The sequence below is a fragment of the Pinus tabuliformis genome, chromosome 4_2 (genome assembly GCF_031772625.1).
Source record: "Pinus tabuliformis cultivar Carrire ecotype Pingquan chromosome 4_2, CPIR1, whole genome shotgun sequence".
NCBI classification, from domain to species: Eukaryota; Viridiplantae; Streptophyta; class Pinopsida; order Pinales; family Pinaceae; genus Pinus; species Pinus tabuliformis.
Genome location: NC_142304.1, coordinates 1071209607 through 1071222880, shown reverse-complemented (window position 1 = coordinate 1071222880; position 13274 = coordinate 1071209607).

The window sequence follows — 13274 nt, the reverse complement described above, 5'->3', positions numbered from 1 at the left end:
TTTGACCGCTTTCTTCAATTTTGCCTTAAGACTCCTAATTTGCGCCTTGAAAACTAGGTTCCGGACCTTGTAATGCATAGCCATGTGTTTCAATAACGCATTGTCTTTGTTGGCCTTTCTCAGCCGCATCATAATCTTGCTCATATTTTGACTCGGTCTCTGACATGTTTTCGAAGACAAGATAGTTGGAATATATATATGCTGATGTGTAAACTGTGTGCTCATTGCTTGTAGACTTTTCTTTTGCTTTACTTTTTAAAAAATGTTGTGACCAAAGGGAAAAAGCAAATAAATAAGGGAGTATTAGGAAAGGGTTAAACATTAGGGAATTAGGGAGTTTGGAAATAAAAGTTAATTAGGGAGTGGAGGGGAAATCTATATATGAGAATAGGGTTTTAGGGTTTTGGGATATTGAATAGGGTTAAAGAGTTTTGTTTGTTTTATATTGGGATAAGGGATTAGGGGTTTATTGATTGTAATGTAGGATTAATAAATGGATTTTATGAAATGAGGAACAAAGGGAAATTGGGAAAAGAACAAATCTTGGTCACAAAATTGTTTTCAAAACCTACAACAATTTTTTCATATTGGCAAAGGGAGGCTTTCAAAATCTTGTCTCAACGGTCATTATCCATGAACCCACCACATTCATCATCAAATACAATGCAAGTGAAGTGGATGAGGGCCTACCTGAAAAATTGATGCAAAGAGGAGGTGAATTCATGCAAATTCTGGGTTTAAACAACAGTGCGCCGCGCGCCTCTGATGCGCCATGCGTGTGTATTTTTACACTGCGATTTTTTGCCTGATGCGCCGCGCGCCCCTAATGCGCCTTGCACTTTGTAGGAGGTTTTTGGAGACCGTCCTGGTGTCAAAATCAGGCGCAGGATAGTTCGTTGGAAAGGTATCTGAGTCTACTTTCCACTGCAACTAGAATTTGTGAATTTGGAGTTCATTTTCCTTGTCAAAAATCAAATCCCCCAAGACGGGTCAAAATGTGCCAAATGAGGTTGTCTCAAGGCAGAGTGTTGTTGCAGTAAACTTTTGAATGCCTTCCTAAACTCCAAATTGAGCTCATTATAGCTCATTGGAAATATATTTTTGTCTAGTTATCCTTTGACTCACCAAGAAAGTTATTTGGCCAACCAAGCTAGGAAAAAACCAGATTTTCCCAAGGTCACTTCAGAGGTGCATCAATTCTCCCGAGGCGATTGTATTTTTGACATATCTCTAAAACCATGACACATGTGTGAAAAGTGAGGGATTGTTTTCTTATTTTGCATGTTTTGGACAAAAACCTCTCTCAGTTTTCCAAAATTCATATTTTATTGCTCTGAAACATCTTTTGAGTGAAACTTATCCCGATGTGTGAAACAAGGAATTTTGTGGAAATAAAGCGAAATGAAGGGGATGAGGGGCTTGTAAATTCTTGGGGAAATTTTGGGAAGTAGGGAGGGATGTTAGGAAGCAGGGAAAAGTGGAATCTTAGAGATGGAGTGAGGGGAAGGGGTCCAAAAGGGCAAAACACAGGCCTAGCCTAGAAAATTGCCAAGTTGTGGCAAGAAACTAGGGTTTGTGAAGAAATGAGGAATTTGGGGAATCTCAGTGATGGGAAGTGTTTAATAAGGTACATTAATGATAGGGGAAGGTGTATGAACATCAGGATACATATTTTTCGGATGATTTGACCCTCCAAGAGAATTTACCTCCAAAACCCTAGGAGAGGGAAATGAACCTTGCCTAGGCGCAATTGAAGCATGAACAAGGTGTAAAATGACCCAATGGAACCTGACATAATGAGGACAACCCTATGAATGATGATAGAATCAGATGAATGATGACATGGGCCGACATTTGGACAACTTTAGAGGAAGTGAAAGCAAACCCTAGACCTAATGCCTAGTGACCAAATTTTGCTTGAAGACTCTTTGAAATGACAAAATTTGACCTTGACACTCTAAGACCACTTTGTAAGAGCATATTTGATCACTGGAGGAAGGCTGGAAAGACTGACACTAACAGAACCAAACAAATTTGAATCACACACCTAAAAAATCTAGGAGATCAAACACACACAAACAGTAACTTTCCGGACCGAAAACACTAGTTGGTGATGAAATCCAACGTCGCAGAGTTTAGTACAGAAATGGCGGTTGGAACAGTTACCCCAGCAACCTGCTTAATGAATGGACTGGCACAAGTTCCTCCACTTAACCGTCTCGAGTGAAGTGAACCCCCCAGAAAATCCGAGTCTAGCCAACGTCTGCTCCAGGTACAGTGGGATCTTCCCACCACTCTCACCTCAGGAAGGGTCCTAAAGAATATGGCCACTAAGGTTACCAACTGAGACAAATACACATGGGGGAACAGTCTACGATCCGATACGCATGTAAGGGCATATTAGCAAGCTCAATCCCCTTGAAGGCTCCTTGACATAATCCAAGGTTTACCAACAAGTGACCCCAGGCTCCTCGACAATGGTTACTCCGAGGTTTACCATTTTTAATACGTGAATATCTGGCATCGTTCCCAATGAGGAAGTATTGATTCGCACACTGGTTCGGACACGATCTCGTGCTTCTCCTTTAAGAGGATATTTCCCAGAGCATAAATGCAACAATTGGATTTCTTCCCTACCACAAGATACAACTACTTGTTTGTTTTTACTGTCTTGCAGAGTTAATTACTCTCCTACTCCAAGACACTAGCCTAAGCTAAGTTGGTGTATCAGAGCCCTAGAAATAAAAATGTTACTAGGTGAATTTTACTTTAAGCGTTAATTTTAGTGGTTTTTGTTTAAATCCAAAGGTGCGGAGATGAAACTCATGGAATGAAGACTCGACTCAAAATCACTAAAAATGAACCTAAGATGATCTAAACAATCTTTTTCTCTTCGATGAACTTCTAAACTAAGAAAGAGTTTGAGAATGCAAATACTTTGTAAACACAAATCTTTCTCAATTAAACAAATTAAAAGAAGAGCTTTTCCTTTCCAAATCACTCAAAACGAGACAACTAATTATTTCACAAAAATTTCCCTTTTCCGTTTCAAAGCATTCAATCACTACAAAAAACAAACTTTTTTCAAAAGAGATTTTTTTTAATATTTTGTAAACAAAACACTCAAAACTATGCAAATGACTAACTTTGAGAGCTACAAATTATAAAAACTTATTTGAAGTCAAAGCCTACTAAAAGTCTTTTTAAGGATGTTTTACTCAGCTAGATGCAAGCTAAGGACTAATTTATGCAGAATCACAAATCAGTCAAGAACAACCAATTTTGTTTTCTTTTTGAAAACGAAAATCCAAACTCTCAAACACAAGATTTTCGAATTTTTGTAAAGAGAAAACTCTAAGCGGATTCCTCAAACAAGGGGAGATTTCATTAATGGTCAGACTCATAAGAAAGCTGGTAGACACTAAGGTGATCTGAAGTCCCTACAGCCTCTAAGCTCAGAGCCACTACGCAACCAAAATGAAAAACAAACCCAACAATCAAAACTCCTAGGAATTTCACCTAAAACCCTAACACTAACGAAATCAATCCAAGGAAAGCTTCTGACAAGTTATATGTAGGTCTGGGCAGTGGATAACTATTTCTAAAGACAAACTAAGCTGACTGACAGAGGAAATTTTAGGGTTTTCAAAAGTTTGACAGGGTCCGCAGGCCCACAGTTGGCACAGGTGCGGTCCCGCTCTGTGCTAAAATCCAAGCTGCGGGTAAGTACGCACTGTGTCAAACAGATAGGGTGCGGTCCTCTCCCAAAGCTATGAAAAACGAAAAATAACCCTGAATCTACAAACTCTACCCAATTTTACACACAACAAGCCAAAAACAGAAACAAAAATAGAGTTTCTCAGGTCAAAGCAAAAACAAGGAAAACAATCAAGTCCCCAGCGGAGTCACCATTTTGTCACACGGAATAAGTCGATCTTGCGGACAATATAGACCTTCCTAGAATCTAAAGAAGACCTAATGACAAGCAAACCAACCAGACATTATATTTCTCTAAATATGCTTTAATAAACAATAGCAAACAAGTTTTTTTAGGGCCTAGCTTAGGTCCAACGCAAGCTTGTGGATGCCCTCACTTCTTCGATCCAAATGAGCTCCTTTTCGTGAATCTGCAAACACAAACAAGGCAAAAAAATTAAATAGCACCTAAAAAGCCAATTGCATAAAACATATTTAACATGAAAGTCAAGGAGTCCATGAAACAAATAACATAAGATACTTGTTGAGAAAAATGAGTTTGATTGTATTAATTCAAAAGAAGAAGAACCTTACAACCTTTGCCTTGACGTTGTACAAGCTCCTCCCAGGGTCCAGCAAGAAGTCTCCTCTATTTTGACAAGTTTCACTCACTCCCCAATGAAGCCAAAAAGATGTGTGATCTCTCCTCTTTAGGCTTAACTAGGAAGTCTTGATTTCACCAGCATTTACCCTAAAAAATGTTCAGCTTCTAACCTCACCAGTAACCAGCCCAATGCCTGTATTTATAGTGAAATGGAAGGAGGTTACTAGGTCCTCCTTCAAAGGGATAAAGCCCTCCTTCAAAGGGATAGCTCCTCTCATCAAGGGATTAGCTCCTTCTCTTTTGGGATGCATGAACCACCTTAGAGCGAACAATCCACGTCAAAATTCCTTCTAGAACCTCTAGAATTAACCCAAAGTGAGTTTTTTAAGATAAAACTTGCACCTTTTGACTTTCACAGGGGTCCGCACCAACACCGTTAGGGACAGAGCGGGCAGGTCCGCAGTTTTTGTACACAGAAGGTGTGGGACCGCAGGTGACCATGAGAGAAAGTGCAAAACCAGAGTTACATTGATTTTTAATGTCTTTCTCTCATTTCCAAAGCTTGATTTGAAGAGTTGAGGTCCGAGACTTGCTTATGAGGACAGTACAAGTGATGATAGACCCATACTGACTGCAAATAGTCATGGTGACGATATTTTTGTGTAACAATGGGGAAAACGAATCACGCGGAATAGGGAGGAGGCTACAACATGCATGGCATGGGTCTAGCTCTGACCGAGTAGAAGATTATAATTGAAATTAGCGTCAACAATATCTAACTCAACTTATACTGTCTTTCCCTCCAGAGTAATGGAAAGGTTAGGTAAGACATTGAAAGGTCACGAATCACGCCCATCAAAAGTTTTCAAAGTGTTCGAGGATTGGTTCAAAGTAGGAGAACCAATGGCCTTCTAGCATGCAGTTGACATGATGCAGGTGCAAGCACCTTCATTGGTGGCAGTCCTGTGGATGGTCTTTTCATTAATGATTACCTGAATGAGAAAGACAATTTGTAAGGCAAACATGGAACATGGTTCTCTAGATTAAAATATATCAAATTGGAATCAGTGGGATCAATACCCCCAATAGCCAACAACAAAGATTTTTGCTGTGATGGGCAGCTTTGGAGCACCTCGAGAGCTGAAATAATCGACGGTGCTTGAGCCAAATCCTAAACAATATTATAGTGTTGAGCGGCTCGAGCGTTGGGATTGTACGAGGATTTCCTTAGCACACCTTGAGGGGGTGACCATATAGCGGAATCAGGGTTAGGGCGCTCGATACGAAGAGGGCCAGAACTTGGGGTAGAAGAAGAAGGGGTGGCTTCTTTCTATTTCCTAGTTGTTGGAGAAGGAGTTTGGTAACCTTTTGATCTAGTAGCTACATTAATAGGTGTATTCATCATGAACACTTTAGATCTCGAGGAAGAAGATGATTGAGGTTGGTCTACCATTTGGGTCTACTGAGACAGAAAAGGCTCTTTTAGGGCGTTTGGGGCCCCTTTGAGAAAATGACTAACTTTGAACCAGCAGGGACAATCCTTGGTATAGTGATCCTCCCCACAAATGAGGTAGGGATACTTAGGTTTTCGTTGTGAAGATTCACCAGCAGACTATTTGGGAGGACCCTATTTTGGGGCATCGACTTTACCCTTGCCTTTGCCTTTCTTCTTACCTTTCGAGGATTTGTCCGCTGCAGTAGACTGGAAAGCGTGGACCTCTAAGGTTTTACCAGGTGGATTCTGGGAAGAACTATTGGGAATAGTGTTCAAGATTGACTTCTATTTGGAAGAAGATTTAGCAGGGGTCTTGGACACTGAACCAATAACTCCATCAATAGGGGGTGCAGCCTACATCTTTGATGTCGTGGGATCAGATGATGGCCACAGAGCATTGGGTAATAACTCATACAAAGTGCTTGACTGAGAGTAAACTAGATCTAAGTACTAGGCACGAGTAATGGCTTGTTCTTTAGTAACGCACCCACCCATAGCTATATCGTGAGAAATTGGGGCCACGAACGAATTAATGAACTATTCTGTGAGCAACTGATCAGCAATCTCGAATTTGATCAGGTGACGTCTACATCTCCATTCATGGATCTGATCGGAGATGGGTGTTGCAGTATCTCGCTTAAGCGATGTGAGAAAATAGGTTCCAGTTTCATAGTGAACCGACAGTTGGAAATGCATGAGGAAATCCATGGCTAAAGAGTTAAAGTCATGGTAAGTACTTCAAGGAAGCTCATTGTACAACTTAGCTGCAATACATGTGAGGGTTCGTTGGAAAATGCAGAGACGAATGGAATCATCAACATAAGAGTTCGAAGAGCACCAGGGGTGATATGTCATCACATGGGCTTCAGGATCTTCTTTTGCTTTCCCATCGAATTTGGATAACCACTTGGTATCTTGGATGAAACTGGAGGCCAGTATGGTGAATGAAGAATTGGATCATTCGTAAGGCGAGGCACATCTGGCAACTCTAGTGTGGCCAAGAATGGCAATTGAGTACTGAAAGGCATTGGAGGTCGGTAAGTGGGTCCGAGCGGAGGAGCCCATTCCTGTTGGTAAGGATTTTGACCCCATAGTGGGGGATTTTGGCCATATGGCATTTGATGTTTCTCCCCTTGTGGGTTACCTTGGCCATAGGGAGGATTTTGACCTTGAATACCTTGAAACTATCCAGTCATAGGTTGCTGATAAGCAACATATGGATTAAAATGTTGTTGAGCCTGTTGACCTTGGGCATATGGATATTGTACCTATTGTCCCTGAACATACATGTGGTGAACCTGTTGCCCTTGAACAAGAGGATTTTGGACCTAGTATCCTTGAGCATAAGGATTATACACTTGTTGCCCTTGGACATAGGAATTTTGTACTTGCTGCCCTTGACCAAAAGGATTTTGTACCTGTTGACCTAAGACATTAGGGTTTTGTATCTGCTGCCCTTGGCCAAAAGGATTATGGACCTGTTGACCTAGGACATTAGGATTTTGGGCCTACTGCTACAGGACTTGACCCTGGCCTTGCCCTTGCAAGGGTTGACCCTGTTGATATGTATACAAGGGTTGATGCTGCCCGAGTTAGTTTTGATTCTACAAGGGTTGGCCTTGCAGCTGCAAAATATGTCCCTGGAATTGCAGAGGTTGGTCCTATGAGGACATTGGTTGGGAGGTTTGCGGAGCATAGTGCATCTGCTACTGCACGGTTTGTTGCAATGGTTGCAAGGGTTGCCCCTATGATTGTTGCAGTTGAACTTGCCGCGAGATCATTTGCCCTTGTTGTTGCGTGAATAGCCTTTGCTAAAACAAGGGTTGCCCTTGCGGAAACAAAGGTTTCCCTTGTTGTTGCAAGGGTACTTGAATAGTGCCCGGAAAATTTCCGAACTAAATCTAACCATAGCCACCTTGGAAAGTGTGTGAGCCAGGCTGAATGTACTGCCCAGACTGAAGGGTGTAAGGCTGATTAACCATTCCTTGAGAACCATATGGAACGTAAGGAGTTTGGTATTGTACCTGAGTCCCATAAGGCTATTAATACTAGACATTGCTTGACTCAAACAGACCAACGGGATTTTGAACCTGTTGGTACTGGACATTGTTCAATCCGGCAGGATCAACAGGGTTTTGAATAATGCCATAAGAAGGCTGGTTTTAATACCAAGCATGTGAGCCTGTGAGCCACTCAAATTGGTGGCACATGACACCATAGAAACATTCAAGTTCTACCCCCTAGGGGATGGCATATCTTGGCCACTGACCAGAGGGATGGAGGAACTGACAGATACATTCCTCGAGACCGCTGGTTCAACCATACGGGTGACTGGGACGGATGATACAAGAGGTTTCAGAATATTGGGTTGCATCGGGATTGAGTTAACGGCATGTTGGGAGGTCGAGTTTGCAATGAATAGACATGTAGTAGGCATGGTGCCTGACACCCAAACATGGTTATGGTAAAGTGATGAGGCACTAGGTGTACCTAAAACCAATTGTGCAAAAGACACATAATTAGGCAGCACACTGATGGGAATGCTCCTAGTATAGGGGAAACCTTCAAGAGGAAAAGGATGTTCTTCTTCCTCGACAATGCATGGACTAGAAACTTTTGACTCCTCCGGAGAGGTGACTGTAGCATCGCCTTCTGGTTCCATATTTGGGAACAAACAACGACAAACAACCGAAGAAGCACAGGGGGATAATTCTAAAGGAACACCCAGCTGATCATATGGACTATAAGGACACTGTGATGATATCATAACAGGGTCAAAAAAAAGATTCGAAGGATAGATAACCAATCCAAGCTGATCTTCAGTGGTCGGAGAACTCTCCGGAGTTTGAATGGGATTATCTGGAGATTTCGGGCCAAGATCAGCAGGTGATCTAGCATCTGAAGTAGGCGGAGGACAAGATTAAAAAGGTTGAATGCTCGGAACTATTCCAAGTTCAACACCTTGGTCCTCGAGTGACTGGTAATTTAGGAAATGGCTCCTCAGTCAATCTTTCAGGCAGAGGAGAGAAAGAGGAAATAGGTGAACCAGATGGTTCAGCCACGATGACCTTGCCTTAGCTAATAGAAGAGAGAGAGATAAAATTCAAGGCTTTAAAATGTTATTTAAGGGAAACTCATGATTTGGTCTAGAAAATACTAACAAGATTTTATAAGATTGTGGGTAATCAATTTATTAAGATGCATAAATAGATTGGTGCTCTTTCATTTTTTAAGAGTCGAGAAAGAAAAAAATATGACTATATCGCCTTTGAATGGAAACGAGCTTGAAAGGACTAGTGCACGCACAATATTTTAAGTTTAATGAGTCAAAAAGATCAAATTACTGCTCCAGATGATCTAGGTAAAAAGGATTACCAGGGAACTGTGAACTGCAGAATACCTCTCGGCGAACCGAGAAGTACGGGTAGATAATCTCCTTGAATGCTATGTTCGGTGTATCACGTTTGCAAGGCAGCCGACTCAGCTTCATATGGATAAAGAATTGCAGCCTAGAGGGGTCTCCGATTATATACTCGACGGTATGGGGAGCACAAATCCATACTAGCACTGTCTAATGCTGAAGCTAATGACAGCTGCTAGGTTTAAAGACGTCGGAACACGTCTCTAGCATAGAACTTCTAGATATGATCGTTAGATTTCAAATGCACCTTAGGTTAATTGAGTTCATTTTAAAGTTTATCTTGAGTTATGTCTCATTTTTCAGGCCTTAGCGATGTGACTCAAAAAACCTTAAATGCAACTAAATGAGACAATACACTTTCAATTCGATGAATTGTCTACACTAGAGAGGGTAGGAAACACACAATCAAATGAAAACAACCAAGCAACTAAAAGAAAAATGTTTTTTCACTACTTCACTTTTTGAGAAAATAAACTAATGAAAAATACATTCCAATCCCTAATTTCCCAACAAGTACATTTGTAACAGTCCTTCTAAAAGCAAAAGAGTTCTTTTTTGTTTCGAATGCCAATGCAATCTTAGTCTTTGATAATGTTGACTACCGTAGCATACTGATGCAAAAAACTAGAATTTCATACTTTTTCATGAAATGATGAAATGAATTTTTCGCATACAATACTTCATTGAAAAAGTTTTCGAGACAATTAGCTCTTCAAGCAAATGAAAACACGAGAAGAAAAACTCGTTCAGACTAATAAAGCACTGACTTTACCAAAAACAAGACAAGCAATGTGATCCATGCCGGAAAAGAAACGTTTAGACAAGCAAACGAAAACTTTTCAAACTTGTGTAATGGAGGTCAAAGCCATAACAGGACTGCAAACGAAATGCAAGGAGTAAATAAACCAACAACTCGACTCACTGAGTTCACAATCAATTGAATGGATGACAATCTAGATGACCTAGTACCACTAACCACCCAATGACCCAAGAAATCGAGCAGAAAGATGACAAACTAACAAGCAAACAAAACCAAATGAAAAACATCTTTCTATTCAGAGAGAAGACGGTCTAAAAGTCTTACGGGGTCGAAATCATGAGAGCAAAACACACTAGCCAAGATTGGGGACAAACCCTAATCTTCACTTATAGGCATCAACGCAACTGCCTAACTAAAAACAAGCGCCGGAGGGAGGTTGGCGTGGTTATTTCTAAGCATATCGTGCTGATCAGCGCAACTGTTAGCGAATTAAGCGTGCTAAGCAAGGGAGCCAAGAAAAAAAAATTAAAGCTAGGACCAGATATGCTACTATGAATTTCAAACTCAAACAAGTAAGAAAAGGAAAAGAAATAGAACCAAAGGGAAAAATTTGAACTAGAAAAGTTCGCACAAAATCATGAAATCTCAAACAAGACAAATAGAAGGATTGGTTCCCCAGTATGCTCGCCAATTTGTGGTGAAGTAAAATTATGAGTGCGGACACAAATAATTCCTCTAGCATGATAATGGGTCTAACCACAACTGATACATTCTATGGAATATTTCCTTAGGTTAGAACCAATTAAGAGGGCCTACCTCTTAGTACGCTTATCCCGTTTGATGGTGTCCTTGCTTGCTCACTCCAACTATTTCTCGTTTCCTTCTCCAAACACCTGAAACAAGTAAACAATAGCAAACAACAACCGTGACAATAGACAAATTGTAATTCAAACTATTTAACAAGTCAAGAAACATTAAACTATGAACATGTAAGATGACACATCATGTAAGAAATCAATCGATAGTTGCATATATATTGAATCAAGAAGAGATTACAACCATTGTATTGATGTTTTCATTATCCTCCGACCAAAACCAGGTTCCCACACACTTCTATTAACATTCCATGATGGCCTCAACAATGATAGTTTTAAGGCTCTTCCCTTTAGGCTTCACACTAAACCAAATTCACACTTCTCCCTCACACAACTAGAGAGCTACAATTATGAATAGCTTGTTGTTTACTCAAAACTTAATTAGCACTAGCACACCAACATTAACACTTCCACACTAACACTAGCTTGTGCTTGGGAAAAAGGGAGGTTTATATAGCATGAATGGATGGGAGATGGATCCTCTTCTCATGGGAGAAGGTCTTATCTCTTGAGGTAGTTCCATCATTATAGGGGAAAGGAGCACAAACTGACATCCTCAACTCCATCCGGCCAAGCCATTTACCAGACTTCTGTTACGAATCTTCTAGAGCTGGTAGCTTCGGCTCTTTATTTAAAAACTTTCCATAAGAGGACCGACGTGACTGGAACAAAGCTCAATCGCTCTAGCCGGCGCTAGGGACAATGTTAATCCTGACATATCGAAGCGAGGAGAACAAGGGCCATTAGCACCAATCTTGTAAACTGGGAAAAACATAATATTTTGGGGAAATGATGCAAAAAGGAATTGTTCTTCTCATGAAGAGTGACACAATGGGAGTTTCTTCATGAAGGGAAAGCATGTAGGGTTCACTATAGAGATCCTCCAAGATCAAGGAACGGGGATTATAGGGACATTGACAAAATGTTGTGTAATAGAAGGCCCACCTTCAAACATATGATCATAGTAGTTGGGTGAAGGTTGATAATGGTCGATTCAGGTGGCGGAGATGAGAGCACATCAAGCTATTTTGTGGTTGCAATGGGTTATTGGTTGCTGGCTAAAGACAATGTAGGAGAAAATTTTCTCCTATGGGTATCACCCACAGGTGGTGGGTAACAAGCCCCAATGTCACCTCAACCATAATCCCTTGCTCTTTATGAATTTTCACCAATGGGAAGAATCTTAGTAGGAAATAGATCACTTATAAAAGATATTCTAGGGTTAATATATACAATTATCTCACTAATGTCTCTTTAAGAAAGACACAATTTGAGTTCAAGGCTTCATAAGGCTCCCCAATCACCATAATACTTCCTCCCTAGAAATTTGCACCAAGCCTTAGCCCTCTTTTCTAGACTTGTAAGGACCGAAATTTAAGAGAGAGAAAAGATATATAAAATATGAGATTGTTGGCATTATGATGTATGTGTTGTACTTGATGGTAACCCACTTGTAGCAGAACAACTCACTTGTATATGGTAACTAGATAAATCTACAGAAGAGTTATCAGATGTGATGGAATGCATGACAACAATGTTTACAGATGTGATGAAATGCAGGGCAGCTTCAAGGAATCAGTTCAGAAAGTATAGCAAGTAAACAACAAAGACTTGCATATCAGTCTTCATAGAATGAAGAAAGAGAGGTATATGTTCACCATTGACCAAGATGCGTATACATGCAGGTTCAATGTATACAAGTCTTGTATACGTACACACACACTTTCACAGAAGGAAAAACGCGTATACCTTGGAAAACTAAATTTTTGGTCCGAAGTATTTGGTCCATGGTATTTTGATCCATGGTATTGGTCCAAGGTATCTGGTTCGAGGTATTGACCCTATGTATTTGGTCCAAGGTATTCTTCCTAAGTGGTTTTGGTCCATGGTATTGAGAAAGGCCTAAAACTATAAGAGGAGTAGTAGATTATTAGGCCAAGGTGTGCAAGTATCGAATATCTGATGAAGTGTGAGATCTAGTATGCAGGTTATTGGGTTATGGTGCATTACTGGATCTAAACCAAGGATGAAGCTTAGCTGATGAGGAGAGATCAGATCTAATGATGGATCGAGAACTTAAGGCATAAATGAACTATCATTATGTGTTTTTGCTCATGTATATTCTAGATCTGAATACTGACGCATATATTATTATGTAAATGATATGATCTGGGTACAACTAAAGTCTGGAATAGCTGTATAACTCTGAATTTAAACTTGCATATGTATACGTTGGTTGGTGTTGGGCCGTTAATATGTCATTATTATTACCACTTTTTAACACCTGTTTCATCCATTTCTACTCTTCTTTATCATGTCATTTATCATGATTTATCATATAATTCCATCTTATAATTATTTATGTTCTTATGGATAAATATTATTTCTTCTCCTTTATTTTTAACAAATTTATTATTATGCAT